General features: G+C 39.2%; 1 protein-coding gene and 1 pseudogene across 2 annotated transcripts in view; both read left to right on the forward strand.

The window, feature by feature from the left end:
- Window positions 1-19,339, forward strand: part of GLRA2 (glycine receptor, alpha 2) — a 203,705-nt gene that overhangs the window by 158,216 nt on the left and 26,150 nt on the right. The window lies entirely within an intron of this gene.
- On the forward strand, window positions 3,274-17,457 carry LOC103601431 (annotated as a pseudogene).

Genomic DNA, 19,339 nt, shown 5'->3' on the forward strand with positions numbered 1-19,339 from the left:
GCCATAAAAAAGAATGAAATTCTCCCATTTGCAACAACATGAATGAGCTTGGAGAAACTTAGGTTGAGTGAAATAAGCAAAGCACAGAGGGACAAATACCATATGTGCTCACTCATAAGTGGGAGCTAAGAGATAAAGATGGAAAGAAAGAAAGACCATGGTAGTGTGTTGGTCTTGCAGAGGGAGAGAACATACCTAGGGATACAAAGTGGAGTGGGAAGGGGGAAAGGGAGGGAGATTGGGGGATAATTGAGTGGGGTCATGGGGTACAAACGCAATTTGTGGTAATGGGCAAGCTGCCAGTGTGAATCTGGCCTTTACATCTTGGACACAAGGGGTGACAACCAGCTCTGTATCTCATGAATATTCATAACCAAAAAAAAAAAAAGACAAAGATTGTCAGACAAAACTAAAAAATTCAATAAAACCCAACCCTATCCTTTCTGCAATGGACACAACTATCATATAAGAATACAGAAAGCTTGAAATAAACTGTGAGGATAAAGATGCACCATGCAAACACTAACCAAATAAAGCCAGTTTAGCTATCCTGATATTAGAAAAAGTAGACTTTAACACAGAAAGTATTACTAGAAATAGAGATATTTCATAATTAAAAAGATCATTTCGATGGAGGTATATATTAGGGATATGTATGAAACCAGTAACATAGCTTCACAAAGATTAAACTAGTACACACAAAGATTAAATTGACAAAAATACAAAAGAAATACACAAATCCACAGTCATAGCGAGAGATTTTAACACACCTCTCTTAGCAACTGATAGAAAAAAGCAAACAAAGAGATCACTAAACATATAAAACATTTAACACAATTAACAAACTCACTGCACCCGCAAATGCAGAAAACACATACTTTTCAAATGCAGAAAGATCATTTCAATAAGTTTACCATTAGCTGAATCATATCACAACAAATATCAAATAACTGAAATCATATGGAGTATGTTTTCAGTTTACATGTAATTAGGCTAAAAATCAACAATAAGAAGATAATAGAAAAATGTCCATAAATTTGGAAATAGCAACATATTTCTAAAATAATGTAGGAGTCAAAAAAGAATAAAAGTTAGAAAATGTTTTGAATTGAAAGATGAATTATATATATATATATATATATATATATATATATATATATATGTTGTGCTGAAGCCATGCTTAGCAAAAAATGCATACTTCAAATGCATATTTTAGAGAGATGGAAGGCTGAAAATCAATTACCTAAGCATCTATCTCATGAAGATAGAACGATGAATAATAAATTAAATTCAAAGAGTGTAGAAGGGGGAAAAAGTTAAGAAAATATCTCAAGAGCAAAGATTAATAAAATAAAGAATGGTCCATTGAGTTTACTAATTACCTTGTCACAAATATTTCCAGTTCAGTGTTTGGGGAGAAACCAGATGGTAGTAGTTTAAAGATTTAAATGGCAGGTGAGGATGTAGGGAAAGCAAATATAGACTACTTGAGAAATTAGCTTTCAAAGGAAGAGAAATAGGTAAAACAAATTTTCATACACCCTCACTCCCTTGCATCATCAGACGATTCATACAACATGAATATATGTATTTATTCATTCACTAAACATTTATTGAGCACCTACTATGGTAAGCCAGGGAATTATAGGAATACAGTAGAGAATGACACAAAGATGTAGGAAATGAGGTTGGAGAAAATTTAGGTTCATTATAGTACTTGGCAGGCTGGTATAAAGGATTATATTCTATTCTAACTAATTGAAATCCACTGGTTAGTTTCAACATAGCAAACAGGCTATTGAGTGGACAGTCATGTGGTAAAGAAGCAGGGGCAGATCAGCTAGGAGGCTACTGTAGGTGGCTTAGACTATTGTACTGGTCATGGGAATGGAGAGAAGTGGTCAAATTCAGGATTCATTGATTCAGTCCATAAATATTTATTTGCTCCCTACTATGTGCCAGGCACTGTCTAGATCCTTAGAATACATTGTTGAACAGGACAGACAAAATTTAATGCCTTGATGAAACTTACATCCTAGTGGTTATGCTTTAGAGGTAAAACCAATAGATCATGCTGATGCATTTGATGTGATGAGGTGAGGGGAAAAAGGAATTAAATATGACTCACAGATTTTTGCCTTAAGCAACTGGGTGGGTAGTGTTACCATTTATTAGGATGGGTACTACTGTGATAGAAGCAGATTTGGAGTGGAACTCAAGAGTCGTATTTTGATGGTGTGAAGTTTAGATGCCTATGAGACATTCCAGTAGAGTTGTCAAGTAATTAGATAATGTGCTCAAGAGAGAGATAAAAATCTGGAAATGTATATTTGGGAGTGACCAGCAAACAAATAATGTTTCACATCCACAAAAACAGGTGAGATCAACACTAAGAGAATGGAAATAAAAAGGCTCTGAGAATGAAGCACTCCATCATTTAGAAAGCATGTCTAGAGTGGATTGAGCAGAAAAAGGAACAAAAGGAATGCTGGTAGACTTTGGATATCATTCACAATTGCCTTTGCTATGCAGGGGAGCATAGAAAGTGCTATGGAATAAAATGTGTGTCCGTGGGAGGATTTGTTTCCAAAATAAAAGATAAAAGAACATGTTTGAGAAAGGGAATACTCTAGTGAAAAGGGAGATATTAACACTCCCTTTCCAGGATAGCTTGCAGTAATAGGAGGGGCATAATTGAAATTTTACTGCCTTGAGGAGGTGAGAATTGTCTTAATGTCTCAAAATTAATGTCTTGAGGAGGTGAAAAAGGATAAGATCCAGAGCAAAGGGTCGGGTTGGCCTTACATCAGACAGATATTGTATACATTTTAATAATAAATTATTGCCAAGTCATTGATTAAAATACTAAAGCACAGAGGGGTTAAATAATTTGCATACTTATGAGCCAGGAAGTGGCATAGCAGGATCCAGAGTGAGATACTGTCTCCAGAGTCTGTGTGCTTCACCACTGTACAGACAACATGGGAGGATGACTATGGTGCTAGTCAATTGGTAGGTTCAATGATGGTTAGATGTAGGAGCTTCTAACTAATAGTTCCTATCATTTCCATGAATTCTGAGTCTGGTTATCAGCTGAGAGTGTGGTAGAAAGAAGAAATGTAGCTTTGAGGAAGAAGGAGCAAGTATTAAATAGTAGTTTTGGACAGTGGAAAAGCCATTGCCCCAAGGAGAGAGGTGGGGTCAGAATGCTGAGGCAGAGGCAGTTGGAGTGCCCATATGAGGTCTGTGGCTATGAATTTAAAATTATTAGGCATGTGTATTCCATCAGCAACCTTGCAGGCTCAGGTTCAGGTACTGAGATGACAGGTACTTAAGTTTAACTATAATTGAAGTGTCACCAGGTGAGTAGGAAAGTGGGTTGAAGACAAGGAAAAGACAATGGAGGAGTTGGAGGAAGAGACTATGGAAGGAAGGAAGGAATGGAGGGTGGGAGGAAAGGAAGGGGGAGGGAGGGAAGGAGGAAAGTAGGGAGGGAAGGAAAAAGAAAAAGATGGAGCAAAGTGAAGTTAAAGGTGATTGCAAGGGAGTGGTTGTAGTGAGGAACCAGAAACTCTAAGGTGGATAGAGAAGGGAGAACATGAAGGAGACACTGGCTATTTATGGACTGGCCATTTCACTAAGGTAAATAAAATGCTATGGAGGAAATAGTAAAGCTGGAAGGAAGAGAGAGAGAGACTCCAAATCAAGATTTCACAGGAAGTAAAGACAAGGATAAGGTTATAACCATATGAATATATGATTAAGGCTGGGTAGAAGAAATATTATTATTATTATTATTATTATTATTATTTTGGTCATTTTTCGTGACCGGTAAGGGGATCGCAACCCTTGGTGCGGTGTCGCCCGCACCGCGCTCAGCCAGCGAGCGCACCGGCCATTCCTGTATAGGATCCGAACCCACGGCGGGAGCGTCGCTGCGCTCCCAGTGCCGCACTCTCCCGAGTGCGCCACAGGGTCAGCCCTAGAAGAAATATTATTGACAGCAAGACAGTCCAGAAATTGGGAGGCCTAGGATGGGGTCAGTTATCTATATTCATACTGAAGACACCCCACCCTCCCAGGAAAGGTGACATTAGTGAAAGTGTTAGGTTGACAGGGAAATAGGTGCTAAATTCATCAACTAATAAGGGAGTGTGGCTGGGGGTTGGTAGATAACAGCAGTGAGAAGGGAAATCAATGGTGAAATGTAATGACTTGAACTTCAGAGGCACCAAAGGAGGAAGGAGGAAAGGGAGATGGTCTGGATAATGCAATGGGGATCAAGAAGGACACTTGAGATTACAGGGACACTTCTTAGTGATGCAGTTGGCAGTTACAATCACTGCTTTGTTTTCTAAAAATAGAAAAGAAAAGAAAAGAAATTATTGAGAAATGCAAGATTACATGTTTTGCATGGAAATGTTCTTGAGGTTGTGCATCTCGAAATGGCTATTCAAAACACAAAGTTTAATTACCAAAGTTAAGACTTGGTGGGAGGGAGGTGGAGAGTAAAACAAATCATGCTTGACCTTTGCAGTCAAGGCTCCTAATTATCACTGATGAATGAATGCTGAAAAGAAGAGCAAAAGACGTTTCCAATTATTTGTCTCTTAGGAAAGGCAGCATTTTGAGACTGAACCATAGTAAGAAAAAAATGGTAACAAAAGTTAACACTTATCAAAGGCTTATTATATGGCAGGTACTGTTCTAGACACTTCACATATAGTAATTCATTTTAATCCTCACTACAACTGTGTGAGTAATGCAGTCAGAGAGCTCAGCTTACCTGGAAGAGTTCTAGTTTATGTCTTTTATTCCAGTACCTTGTGCGATTTAGCATTTGTCCTGGATTATTCATTTTAAACAAGATATTATTACTGATAGTTGCATTAAAATAAACTGCAATGGGTTTGGTTGAGCTCCATTTTGTACATCTGGTTCCTGTCATGGTGTGATCTCCCGGTGTGAACGTATGCATGTGCGATAAAGTTCTCACTTTAACACGTGGTAAAATTTAAAAATAAATAAATAAATAAATAAATAAATAAATCATGATCCCAGCCTCTTTTCTTGACATTTTCCAGATGCAGTGTTATAACTAACACTCCCTTTCCAGAAAACTTTGCAGGAAAATTGCTGATTAAATGAAGCACATTCGGATACAAGAGGTTGAGGACAGATTTTTCTTTTGGTCTCAGTGATGCAACACTGCTTCCCCTATTGGCCACTTAGTTAGTCCATGGCATGGCATACAAATCCCATGTAGCTACCAGGTCACCACTTGGCGGGGTGAGTGGAATACATGGAAAATCATAGGTTCTGTGAACAAGAAACAAAGAAGAAATAGAGACCGAGCAGTCTCGTTATTGAGCATCTGAACGTTCATTATTGAGTGGTTTTGTCATTTTTTTTTTTTTTGGCATGATGTATATCTGTAGCAATTGGTTTTATTGTTTAATGATACTTTTTTATTTTGCAATAATCAACATTATAGAGTTGTAATGCCTATTTGTGCCAGTTTCCACTATCAAAATTGTTCTTCTTTGGATAAATTAAGTGGTCATCCTACCAATAATTCAGGTATTGTTCTTATCCCATTTTACAGATGAGGAAACTGAAACAAAGAGAGGTTAAATAAAATGCCCAAAGCCACACACGCAAAGCAGTTTGTCCCCGGAATCCTTGCCTTTCACCACTGTGCACTCTGCTGTTCAGAGTTAACATTTTACATCTTACATTATGATCCTGTACAACACACACACACACACACACACACACACACACACACACACACACTTGAAACAATGCATTGTAATATTTTCTATTTTTTTTTAAATGTTGGCCAGGATTAGAGTGAGGCAAGTGAGGTGGGTCACACAAGAACATGGTCAGATCTTGTTTCTATTTAAAATTTTGATATTCTCTTCACCATGAATTTTTGCATTAATAATGATTTTTTAAAATATCGTATTAAAATATCATTTATCTTGAGTACTGGAATTTGGGGCACCCCCTCAAATTTTGCACCTGAGGCTTCACTTGCCTTCCTCTAGTTCTGGCCCGGCTGGTCACAGACCCAATTGGTTGGGGCCTGAGTTAAAAACAAAATAAACCACCCCCCCCAAATTAAAAATATTTAATTTTTCCAACACGAAAAGTCATCTCTTTAATTTCCCACTGAGAAACGGACCTCCAAAACATGGAGTTGATTCCTTAGAAGGTATAAGAGAAAGCAAGGGCAGATCATTTCCCAAAGAGACAACGGCATTATGTTTTATTCAAGAAAGATATTTATTGAGCAAACACCTGAGATTACATTTACATGCATGGGAAGAGTGCTTGGTGTTTACTGAACAATCAAGTTATGAAATGGGGTCACTTTTAAGGAGGTGCCAGGCAATTTGCAACTGGGTGTATTTGCTTTGATTATCTTTTCTACATTTCGCAAAGCAGCCACTGTCAATTTTATCAAAGCAGGTTTCTCAGAAACAATCACGCCCAGAGATCTTCACTGACAGAACTGGCCAACCCGTCAATTAGAAGCTGACAGCCCAGGTCTATGTGATAAAACCCTATTTTTTATGTTGTCTCCTTAGCTCCAATAAGTACTCACATCATGTGAGGGTAGTAACACATTCCCTGCAAGAACTTCAAAGCCTCACCTGTATTTATCTCGTTTTGTATCTGGCTACACCACAGCTTATTTCTGGCATTGTGCCTGATTTCATGTGCTTCTAGTTACCCAGATAGCCCTGACTTTTTGTTTATTTTCAGCAACTAAACTGAAATTGTGGCTGCTTGTGAACATGGTTTTGTTTAGACATCGTTTAGACTGTTCCACCTTCCCAGGAAAAAAATATGGGGCCTTTTAACCTGATGAGATAACAAAGTGATAATGTGAGGCCCTGGTCAAAATGTCTCAGATGATAGTAATTTGGAAAAGTGAGAATTCAGCACTCAATTTTTGGTCTTTTTCTCTCCCCCCACCCTCAGCACTCTTTTACCCATCCTTTAAGTCTTAGCTAAACTGCTAACTCCTCAATAGATCATTTCCTGATCCTACAGGACTGAAATAATCTCACTCTTTCAAGCACCCATAGTACTTAATTTATGGCATGTGTCACTTTCCAGTTATTCATTGTGCATGTTTTATGGAAGAATACAAAATTGAAATGATATTGGAAAATAACATTTAGGACATTTTACCTAGAAATAACATGAATTCTTCCCTTAACCAGTCATCTTCCTATTAAGCTACTGGAGGGAAATAAACATACAAGGAAGGTGAGCTACTTTTATTTTTATCCAGGCTATAGCCTCAAATCCCAATGCAATGCCCCAGGCAGGAGAACAACTTAGAATAAGCCCTTGTCTCTCCACTTGGTAGGCCCAGAAGCCCTGCACTATTTTCTCTCCAATGTTCCAAGGGCCTTACGTCTTCCCATTCTAATGAGACATCAGGCCCCACTGGTCACCCGGGAGTGGCTTATTAAATTCACGGGGCTCCACTTCCAGAAAGTATAATTCAACCAATCTCCTGATTCAGACAAGCATTCCTCCTCCCCGGGGGTAAATATCTCTTTCCTCTCTTCCTGGAGACATACATTCAAACACCTAATGATGGTGAACTGGCAGGTCTTCTCAAATATTCTCTGCTAAATTGACCTCGTCCTTCCTATGATATGGCGAATGGCTCCTCACCATGCTGGTCACCCTTTTTCTAGTTTGCTAATGAGCATCTTGAAGTATGAGTCACAGAACTTGAAAGATAGTCTAGGCATGACCAACAGGTAACAGAACAACAGTAGTATCCCCTTTCTTTATCTGGACTTTTGATTTTTTTTTTAATAGAGTACTCAATTATAGTAGTGCTTATAAGTAGTCATATCCCATGACTGGATCATTTTGACCTTGCTAACGCTTATTAATTTCCCAGTTTTTTTTTTCTGTTATAACACAAATAGTTTCCAGTTATTCCCTCTTAAGAAGTTGATTTTTTTTTCTAACCTAAATAAAGGACTTTATATTTATTTCTGTAAAATTTTACCTCATTGTATTTGGCTAATTGTTCTAGATTATATTAATGTTTTTAATATTGATTCAGGCATCTAAAAAATTAGCTACCACTTCTAGCTGTGTACTATAGGCAAATAGGTGTTAATGCCCTTTAGCCAAAGACCACCAGGAACAAGCCTGTAGTTAAGCAAGTTGGGTTTATTACTCTTTGCAGTGGGGGAGAATGCACTAACTATAAGGAACTGGGGTGTGTCCATAAATTGGGTGGTTTTCAGGGGGAAGTCTAAGGAAGCAGGGGTTTGGTCGAGTTTAGATGTTGTCAGAAAGTGGGGAAAATGTTATGATTGGGTGTCTCAATAAATCCTATCTATAGGAAAGCAAACTAGAATGAGGATAAAACTGTAATTGGTAAATATGTAGCAGTCACTTATTTCAATCAAGAGAGAAGGATGTTTAGTATTTTTTTAAGTGGCATAATGACCTTGATTTTGTCTGTGCTTAGACAAAATTATGAAGCAGTCTTGTTTTGTCTCACTTTCTCATGGTCTCAGACTGACTTTGTCTAAGGTTGGTATTCTGTGAAGTGACTTGAACTTTTGGAGTTGTGGTTTTCTGCTCCTAAAATGAAAGGGCTAAACTGCCAGCGTTCAAATGGAGGCTCTATAACTTACCACTTCTGGGACTTTGGTAGGCAGCGTACTAAAACAAAACAAAACAAAAACCTCTATGTGCCTCGGTTTCCTCATCATTAGAATGGGATTAATAATAATATTCAACTCATAGGATTGTGGTGAAAATCAAATGAGTTATGAGTTCCCAACAGTAAAGCTCACTGAAACAGGCCCTGGCATGCGGTAAGTTCTATGTTTAGTGATTGCTCATTTTAATATCCACTTCCTCCACCACATAGGTATGTAGCGAACTCTGGGTCATAAAGTTTCTGCTCAATTTATTGGGAAACATGTTCTATAAATCAAAATCAAATATCTTAGAATATCTGCAATAACCTGACTACATACCCCCTCCTCCATTTTTACTCCTCTTATCTTTCTCCCACAAAGGGAAATTAGATTGCAGAGCAAGATGTGACCTGTATACAGTTGTTTTTATAATAATATGAATGAAATAATGAGTTCATTCTTTCACTGTGCAGTGTCTAAATGAGAGAAGTAGAAAGAATTGAGAAGAAGCTATTTTCTTACATTTTATCTTCCATTCATACTGGCTGTGTGTAAACTAGGTATTAAGTACATGGGAACTTTCCCCAAATATAGGAAACCCATGAATACCCTTCAAACCCAATTAGAATATTAACTGACTTTGAAAGAAGGCTGTTGGAATGCATGTGTCACTACCACTAAGTCTAATCAACCAACAAACATAAGCAAAGAAGAGCCCATTGAACTGTAATTAGAGTAGGTCAAAATTTGAGAATCCTGCTTAAGGTCTCTCACCTTTTTTCTTTTCCTTTCCAAAGGCTTAGAGCAGTGGTTCCCCCCAGGGAACATTTGGTAATGTCTGGAGACATGTATGATTGTGACACCCAGGGGAGGGGTGCTACTGGCATCTAGTAGGTAGAGACAAGGGATGCTACAAAACCTCTTACAACATACAGCCTCCAAAAACAAAGAATTGCCCAACCCTAAATATCAATAATGCCACAGTGGAGAAGCCCTAGTTTGGAGCATTGTTTGGAGATAGTCTAAACTGTTTTCTGTTTCTTGTATGCAAATCATGTCTCTTCTTTTTTTTTTTTTTTTGTCTTTTTTTGTGACCGGTAAGGGGATTGCAACCCTTGGCTTGGTGTCGCCCACACCGCGCTCAGCCAGTGAGCGCACCAGCCATCCCTATGTAGGATCTGAACCCGCGGCGGGAGTGCCACTGCGCTCCCAGCACCACACTCTCCCAAGTGAGCCACGGGGTCAGCCCCAAATCATGTCTCTTCTGCAGACATTATCTGCCTACTAAGGCAAGAGAGCTCTTCCACTTCTGCTGACCTCAGTCAAAGTGAATTCCTGCAAGAGTCATACATAGGTGAAGCCCATTGGGTCATGGTCAGTTGTCTTTCCCTTATGTTAGAAAAAAGCAAGTTCTATCCAGCAGCCTATCTTTGAAATTTGACTTGTTTATCTAAACATACATTCAACTGAGTATGAAGGAAAGCTCCATCTGACTGGCTTATTTTATTAAGTAAAGACACAAATCATGTGGATTAATACACCACGTGCCCTAAGAAAACAGAATTATGATGCTATATATATTTCCATGCATGAAGTAAGGCAGGGCCCACATCTGGGGAATATTAGGTTCAGACTCTGAATTAATATCCAAATTCTGTGAGATGAAGATGCTTATATGTGGGTAGGAAAAAATTAAGTTCTTTATCATATGTATTTAGGAAATGCTCAGTAGTGTGAAGAGTCATAATGAAAGCTTATTTTCAGGATTAACACCTGAACGTGTGTGGTTCAACAGGTACACACAATGATCTGTAAAAGAGAAACTAGAACAGCGTTAAACAAGGGGAAGACTGGTTTCATCCATTCTAGAAGGAATCCAGTGGGAACTTTCTAATTGAATTTGTTACTAAAACAGGTAGAATGCGTAGGCTACTCGCTACTTAGAGTAGCAATAAGCACAGGAATTGAGAATAACCCGTAATGAACACATTTGTCCAGTTGCAGACCACAACAAATAGTTCAGACTGGCACTGGCGTGCACACCACACCCTGACCATCCTGTTCCAGACCAGGGCTCCTCAAACTTTGCTGCACATGAGAATCACCTGGAGGTTGAAGAAAAATACAGATTCCTGGACTCCAGCCTGAGATATTCTGATTCAGTAGGTCAGGACAGGGCCCGTGGTTTTACTTTTCTAGGAAGTGCCAGGTGACAGGTGATGGTCCAGAGAATCCCCAAAATACCTTCTGGTAATTGCAATGCTATGATTACTTCATACCTTTGCCACTAATGTGTCCATAGTCATGTCAAAGACATTAACCCCAGTAATTGATTCTATGTTGGAAAACTAGCCATTGAAAAATTAACAAATAAAAGTAAGGTACTTTGTAAAAGATGTGTTTAGACTCAAAATCCCTACAGGTCTCGAAACTGCATAATCATAGTTCTATTTTTTTTTATTTCAAGAATATAGTGAGACTGTGTGTGTTCTCTTTTATCATTTCCTGTTTTTCCGTATTCTGCCACATGTTTGCACAAGGTGTTTAAAGAAGATTTCATAGATCATTAATTAAGGTAACAACTGCTTCCTTAGCAAGCATGATGTTGAAGAGATTGTAACTGCTTTTCCAGGGAGGCAGAAGGTGTGTTTATTTTTTATTTTAAAGGTTGAGGAGTTTAGATGAGGCTTTAACAGACCTGTGTGGATTAGGAATATGGACTTAATTGTGAAAGCCATCAAGAATAAATAAATGTCATAATAAATAAGTTAATATAATTCCTCATATCAACAGGGTATAGAGCTGGTGCTTGTCAGGGACATAACAACTTGAAGTATTTTTAAGGTGTTTTCTTCCAAGCATGTTCCATTTTGTTAGGTATCATGACAGACTTATTTTAGAGGTTGCAATATGGAATTCTCTTTTGCAAGATGCAAAGTGATTTGCAGAAGCATCCTGGCAAATAAAATCCCTATCTTTTTATTGTCTCCCTCCAATTCTCTCTTTCATCTCAGGCCATTTCCCATTATCTCTATTTTCTTTACTACCTTCCTTCCTACTGGATTATATGTTTCTGTCTCTCTGATTTTCTACTCTTCATAATTTCCTCTTTCCCTCTACTCTCAATTTCATCTTTTCAGACTATCTCATTTCATTCATTCATTCATTCATTCATTCACTCATTCATATATTCACTGTAAATACATTGCACACCTACAATGAGCCATCCACAAAGTCCAATATACTCTGCTCTTGGGATGCTCAAGGTCCAGGGAAAGACAGACTAATGAGCAGACACATTTTCTGTGTACATATGACATGTGTTATGATAGAGGCCACAGGAGTGTTATGGAAACACACTGGAGGGGCCCTGAGGAAAACGTTGTCAGTGATGCCCCAGCCATATCCCCATGGCATTCATTGTTTCCATATGCTCTGTTGGCTTTCTACTGCAAACACCACTCTGCCTTGGTGTGGGGAAAGGGAGGGTGCCCTATTCAGGTTCCAGCAACATGCTCAGGTTTTGCAAGGCAGGCTGGAAATGCTGAGTACTTAACACTCCAGGAACAGCCCTCTATCAATAATAGCTGGGGTCTGGAGACAAATATCCTTGTTTTCTTGTCCCTCTGAAACATGTTCTGTACTGGCTTCTATGATTCCCAGTGGGATTGAACCCCAACTGCCCACAGTAAAACCTGCTTACCATTGCACCCTGAATTGATGACTTTCCTTTCCCTGCCTTACTTGTCCCCTCCTCTATTGATGCTTCCTGAGATAACCTCCCAAATAAACTACTTGCATTCATATACCTGCCTCAAGATCTTCTAGAAAAAACACTAAGACAAGCACTAAACCAATACCTGGGCTCCCTCAGATATGAGTACCAAAATAGGAGGGTAGAGAGCTGAGGAGGTGCCAGGCAAGGAAAGGCTTTGCACCATGCTAACAAGTTTGGACTTCCTCCTGAAGGCAATGGACATAAAATAAGGGTTTTTAAATAGGGGAATGGCACAATCAGATTCGCATTATGGAAAAATCAATTCTGTTGGACACACTGGATAATACTTCAAACAGACCAGGACTGGAGACAGGAGAACAATAGAAGGTTCTTGTTGTAATCAAAACCAGAGATGTGAGGGACTGAAAGGTATCAAGAAATTAAATGATTTTTAGAAAAATAATAAGAACCACAGTTCTCCCATGAGAGGGTCTTCACGGCGAACCAAACACACTTGCTCAGCAGCAGAAGACTTGAGTTCTCAGTACTCTCCAGAGATGAGTCATGCTGTGGATTGATTGAATTGTGTCTCCAGAGTTCATATATTAGAAGCTTAATTCCCACTGTAACTGTTGAGGGTGGGAAATCCTATTACGGTAATTGAAAGGTGGGGCCTTGAAGAGGTGATTAGATTCTAGGACCATGCTATTAGTGAATGGATTAAAAACGGTGGTCAGGGGCATGGTTCTGAGGACTTTAAAAGAAGAGCACATGAGAGTCTCTCTCTCTCTGCTCCATCATTTTCTGCCATGTGAGACCCCTTGGTCACTGTTGCTACCACCAAGGCCTTCACTAAAAGTGTTCCCTGGACTTTGGACTTCCAAGACTCCAAAACTGTAAGCAATAATTTTTGTTTTCTTTATAAATCACCTGGTTTTGTGTATTTTGTTGTAAGCAACAGAAACGGACTAATACAAGTCATATGGCAGTGGAAAATGCATGTGGGCTGGACCAGCAGTTTGTTGGCCTATACCTAAACTCTTCAGATAATCAGAGTGAAGGGAGTACAGCCAGCAAAGAACACTATATCCCTCCTCACCTAAGAAACAGAGAAGCTACTAAAGGATTCTACAATAGAGATAGCTCAGTGTGGAGTTCCAGTAAAGATAAGGAAGCATACAGCAGTTTTGGGTCTCATAGTGATTCAAGAGGGAAGTGTAATTTCTACAGTGATTGTGGTAGTGGACTGAAGGGAGGTTTTGATGATCGTAGATGGAGTGACTATGATGACATTGGCAGCCATGATGATAGAAGTGGCTTTGACAAATTTGGAACGTGGTGCAAACAGTCACTGTTGTGACAAATCAGATGAAGATAATTGGTCAAAACCACTCACACCAAGTGAATTCTTGGAATAGGAACTCTTTTCTGGAGGCCACACAGGGATTAACTTTGAGAAATATGATGAGATTCCAGTTGAGGCAACAGGCAACAACTGTCCTCCACATATTGAAATTTTCAGTGATGTTGAGATGGGAGAAGTTATGATGGGAAACATTGAGCTTACTTGTTATACTTGCCCAACTCCGGTGCAAAAGCATGCTATTCCTATTATCAAAGAGAAAAGAGACTTGATGGTTTGTGCCCAAACAGGGTCTGGAAAAACTGCAGTGTTTCTCTTGCCCATCTTGAGTCAGATTTACTCAAGTGGTCCAGGCGAGGCTTTGAGGGCCATGAAGGAAAATGGAAGGTACGGGTGCTGTAAACAATATCCCAATCTCCTTGGTATTAGCAATAATGAGAGAATTATCAGTACAGATCTATGAGGAAGCCAGAAAATTTTCATACCAGTCTAGAGTTCGTCCTTTCATGGTTCATGGTGGTGCTGATATTGGTCGGCAGATTTGAGACCGAGAACGTGGATGCCATTTGTTAGTAGCCACTACAGGCCATCTAGTGGATATGATGGAAAGAGGAAAGATTGGATTAGACTTCTGCAAATACTTGGTGTTAGATGAATCTGATCAGATGTTAGATATGAGGTTCAAATCTCAGATACATAGGATAGTTGAACAAGATACTATGCCTCTGAAGGGTGTCTGTCACACTATGATGTTTAGTGCTACTTTTCCTGGGGAAATACAGATGCTTGTTCATGATTTCTTGGATGAATATATCTTCTTTTAAAATTTATTTATTTATTATGAATATTCATGAGATACAAAGCTAATTGTCACCTCTCGTGCCCATGATGTGAGGGCCAGATTCATACTGGGGGCATACACATTACCAGAAATTACTTTTGTACCCTGTGTCCTCCACCCAATTATCCCCCAACCTTCCTCCCACTCCCCCTTCCCCGTCACTCCACTTTGTAGCCCTAGGAATGTTCCCTCCCTCTGTAAGACCAATGCACTACCATGGTCTTTCTTTCCTTCCTTCCTTTCTCTCTTAGCTCCCACATATGAGTGAGCACATGCAGTATTTATCCCTCTGTGGTTTTCTTATTTTGCTCAACGTAAATTTCTCTAGATTCATCCATGTTGTTGCAAATGGGAGTATTTCATTCTTTTTTTTATGGCAGAATAGTATTCCATGGTACATATATACCACAGTTTCCTTGTCCAATCATCCATCAATGGGCATTTAGGTTGGTTCCATATCTTGGCTATTGTGAACAGAGCTGCAATGAACATTGGAGTGCAGGTATCCATTTGACATGGTGATTTCCATTCCTCTGGGTATATACCCAGAAGTGGGATTGCTAGATCATATGGAAGATCCATCTGTAGTCGCCTGAGAAACCTCCATACTGTTTTCCATAGTGGTTGTACTAATTACATTCCCACCAACAGTGTAGGAGTGTTCCCTTCTCTCCACATCCTTGCCAGCATTTGTTATTGACTGTCTTTTTGATTATAGCCAGTCTAACTGGGCTGAGGTGGTATCACAGTGTAGTTTTAATTTGCATTTCCCTGATGACTAGTGATGTTGAACATTTTTTCATGTATCTGTTGGCTGTTTGTATGTCTTCCTTTGAAAAATTTCTATTCAGCTCCTTTGTCCATTTTTTTTAATTGGGATATTTGGTTTTTTACTGTATAATTGCTTGAGTTCTATGTATATTCTGGACCTTAAACCCTTGTTGGATGCATAGTTAGCAAAAATTTTCTCCCATTCTGTAGGTTGTCCTTTCACTCTCTTGATTGTTTCCTTTACTGTGCAGAAGATTTCAGTTCGATATAGTCCCATTTGTTTATTTTTTCTTTTAGTGCTTGTGGTTTCAGGCTCATTGTTCATAAAGCCTGTGCCAAGCCATAATTGCTGAAGTGTTTCACCTATATTTTCCCTTAGTAATTTTACAGTTTCAGGTCTTATATTTAAGTCTTTAATCCATTTTGAGTTGATTTTACTAGCCAGAGCAATCAGGCAAGATAAAGAAATAAAGGGAATCCAGATTGGAAAAGATGAAGTCAAAGTTTCTCTGTTTGCAGATGACATGATATATATAGAAAAACCTAAAGACTCTATCAAAAAGCTCCTCGAGCTGGTTAATAACTTCAGTAATGTTGCAGGATACAAAATAAATGCCCCCAATTCAGTAGCATTTATATACTCAAATAATGAATTAACAGGAAGAGAAATAAAGTAAGCTGATTTACAATTTTCATGAAAAAAATAAGGTACCTAGGGATCAATTTAACCAAGGAGGTGAAATACCTCTACAATGAGAACTACAAACCACTTCTGAAAGAAGTTAAAGAAGACACAAAAAGATGGAAAGATATTCCATGCTCTTGGATTGGAAGAATTAACATTGTGAAAATATCTATACTACCCAAGTGATCTACAGATTCAATGCAATCCCCATCAAAATACCAATGACATTCTTCACAGAAATGGAAAAAACAATCTTACCTTTTATATGGAAAAACGAAAGACCCCAAATGGCCAAAGCAATCCTGAGCAAAAAAAAATAAAGCCAGAGGCATAACACTACCTGACTTCAAATTATACTACAAAGCTATTGTAACCAAAACAGCATGGTACTGATATAAAAATAGACATTCAGACTAATGGAGTAGAATTGAGAACCCAGAAATCACCCCTCAGGCTTATCACCATCTGATATTGGACAAAGGCAAGAAAAATTTACATTGAGGAAATGACTGCCTCTTCAACAAGTGATGTTGGGTAAACTGGATATCCATATGCAGAAGAATGAAACTAGATATGCATCTCACCATACACTAGAATATATCTTTTTGGCTGTAGGAAGAGTTGGCTGTACCTCTGAAAACAATTACACAGAAAGTAGTTTAGATGGAAGAATCAGACAAATGGTCATTTCTGCTTGACCTCCTAAATGCATCAGGCAAGGATTCACTGACCCTGGTGTTTGTGGAGACCAAAAAGGGTGCAGATTCTCTGGAGGATATCTTATACCATGAAGGATTTGCTTGTACCAGTACCCACAGAGACCAACCTCAGAGAGACAGAGAAGAAGCTCTTTAGGTCTGCCCAGGAAAAAGCTCAATTCTAGTGACTACAGCAGTCCAGAAAGAGGACTGGATATTTCAGATGTGAAACATGTTATCAATTTTGACTTGCCAAGTGATATTGAAGAATACATACATCACATTGGCCATACAAGACATGTAGGAAACCTTGGCCTGGCCACCTCATTCTTTAACGAGAGGAACATAAATATTATTAAGGATTTGTTGGATCTTTTTGTTGAAGCTAAACAAGAAATGCTGTCTTGGTTAGAAAACACAGCTTACAAACAGCACTACAAGGGTGGCAGTCGTGAGCATTCTAAGAGTAGATTTAGTGGAGGATTTGGTGCTATGGACTGTCAACAAAGTAACAATGCCAGCAGTTCCAGCTTCAGCAGCAGGTGCATAAGCAGCAGGCAAAGTGGCGGAGGTGGCCCCAGCAGCAGCATAGGATTTGGTGGAGGTGGCTATGGAGGCTTTTACAACAGTGATAGATATGGAGGAAATTACAACTCCCAGGGGGGTTGACTGGTGGGGTAACTAAGCCTGCTTTGCGGTAGGTCACCCTGTCAAACAAGCTAATATGGAAACTACACATAACTTAGCCAGACTATACCTTGTGTAGCTTCATGAACTTGGAGCACATTACCAGCTGTGATTCTCCACCAAAAAAAAATTTTTAAGGGAGCTCAAGGTCACAAGAGCAATTGAAAGGAACAATCAGCAGCCCTGTCTGGAAGGTGGTTTGAAGATTTCATTGCTGTAGTTTGGATTAACTCCCCTCCCACCTACCCCCATCCCAAACTGCATTTATAATTTTGTGACTGAGGATCATTTGTTAATGTATTGTGCCTTTAACTTTATTTTTTTTTATTTTTTTTATTTTGTCAATATACAATGTAGTTAGTTATTGTGTCCCATCACCAAAACCTCCCTCCCTCCTCCCTCTCCCCCCTCCCACCCAGATGTGTCCCCTCCATTTTCTTGTTGTAAGAGCTTCAGTGCCTTTAACTTTATTTTTTTTTATTTTTTTTATTTTGTCAATATACAATGTAGTTAGTTATTGTGTCCCATCACCAAAACCTCCCTCCCTCCTCCCTCTCCCCCCTCCCACCCAGATGTGTCCCCTCCATTTTCTTGTTGTAAGAGCTTCAGTGCCTTTAACTTTATTTTTTTTTATTTTTTTTATTTTGTCAATATACAATGTAGTTAGTTATTGTGTCCCATCACCAAAACCTCCCTCCCTCCTCCCTCTCCCCCCTCCCACCCAGATGTGTCCCCTCCATTTTCTTGTTGTAAGAGCTTCAGTGCCTTTAACTTTAGACAACTTTTTATTTTGATGTCCTGTTGGCTCAGTAATGCTCAAGATATCAATCGTTTTGACAAAATAAATTTACTGAACTTGGGCTAAAATTTAAAGAAAAAGAAAAAAGAAAAGAAAGGAAAACCAATAGGACATATACTAACTGAATATACAGAATGCAAAGAGGAAGAAGTCTAAGATGACTTCAAGGAGTATGGCTTTATCAAAAGGGGATTGTGGTATTACAGGATGAAGATGGAGAGGCAGATATTAAGTTTAGTGTGGGATTAACTGAAATTTGAGACATGGAGGTAGATGTCCATGAGGCACTGGCTCAGGAGAGAGGACAGACATGTTGAAGAATCATCAGGATATAGATGGAGGTTAAAGCTATGGAAGTGGATGACGTTGCCCAGGAGGAGTGTTCAGACTGAGAAGAGACGGAGAGAGGAAGGGGTGGGAAGGGGAAGCGAAGGGCAGGGAGGAGAAGGGGCAGGGAAGGAGCAGGAGGGGCAGGAAGGGTAGAGGGCTGAAGACAAAGCCCTGTGAACACAGCATGTCAAAGACAGGCAGTGGAAAAGGTCTATGAGGGAAACAGAAAAGAAACACCTAAAGCGGTCAGAAGAAAGCCAGGAGTGTGTAATCACTCAGAAACTAGAAGAGAGAGACATCCAGGAAGAAAGTTCATAGTGTCTAAAGATGGTAATAAGGTAAAAGCTAAGAAGTGACCATGATTTTAGAAACACAGAGGATGTTGGCAGTCTCAACAACAGCAAGTCCAGCAGAGAGATGGAGGCAAGTGCAAGACTTCAGGGAGTATAGTGGTGAAGGGGCAGCGAGGGAGTGAGGACATTGAACATAGCCAATTTTTCCAAGAAAAAGAGAGAGAAATGGCTGAAGAGGTACATAGGCCATGGGGTTTTTTTGTTTGTTTTTTGTTTTGCTTATTTTGTTTTGTTTCTGTTTAATGAGATACTTGAGCACATTTAAATGCTGATGAGAGAGTGGTTTATAGAGAGAATTGTTTTACTTTGAGCAGTTTCTTAGGAAGGTGGGAAAGCATGCTGGAGTGGAGCCAGTAGCCTTACCCAACAGAAGGAATTCCCTCCGGTAACTGGAAGAA

Source organism: Galeopterus variegatus, unplaced genomic scaffold (assembly GCF_000696425.1).
Source record: "Galeopterus variegatus unplaced genomic scaffold, G_variegatus-3.0.2 Scaffold3732, whole genome shotgun sequence".
Classification (NCBI taxonomy): Eukaryota; Metazoa; Chordata; class Mammalia; order Dermoptera; family Cynocephalidae; genus Galeopterus; species Galeopterus variegatus.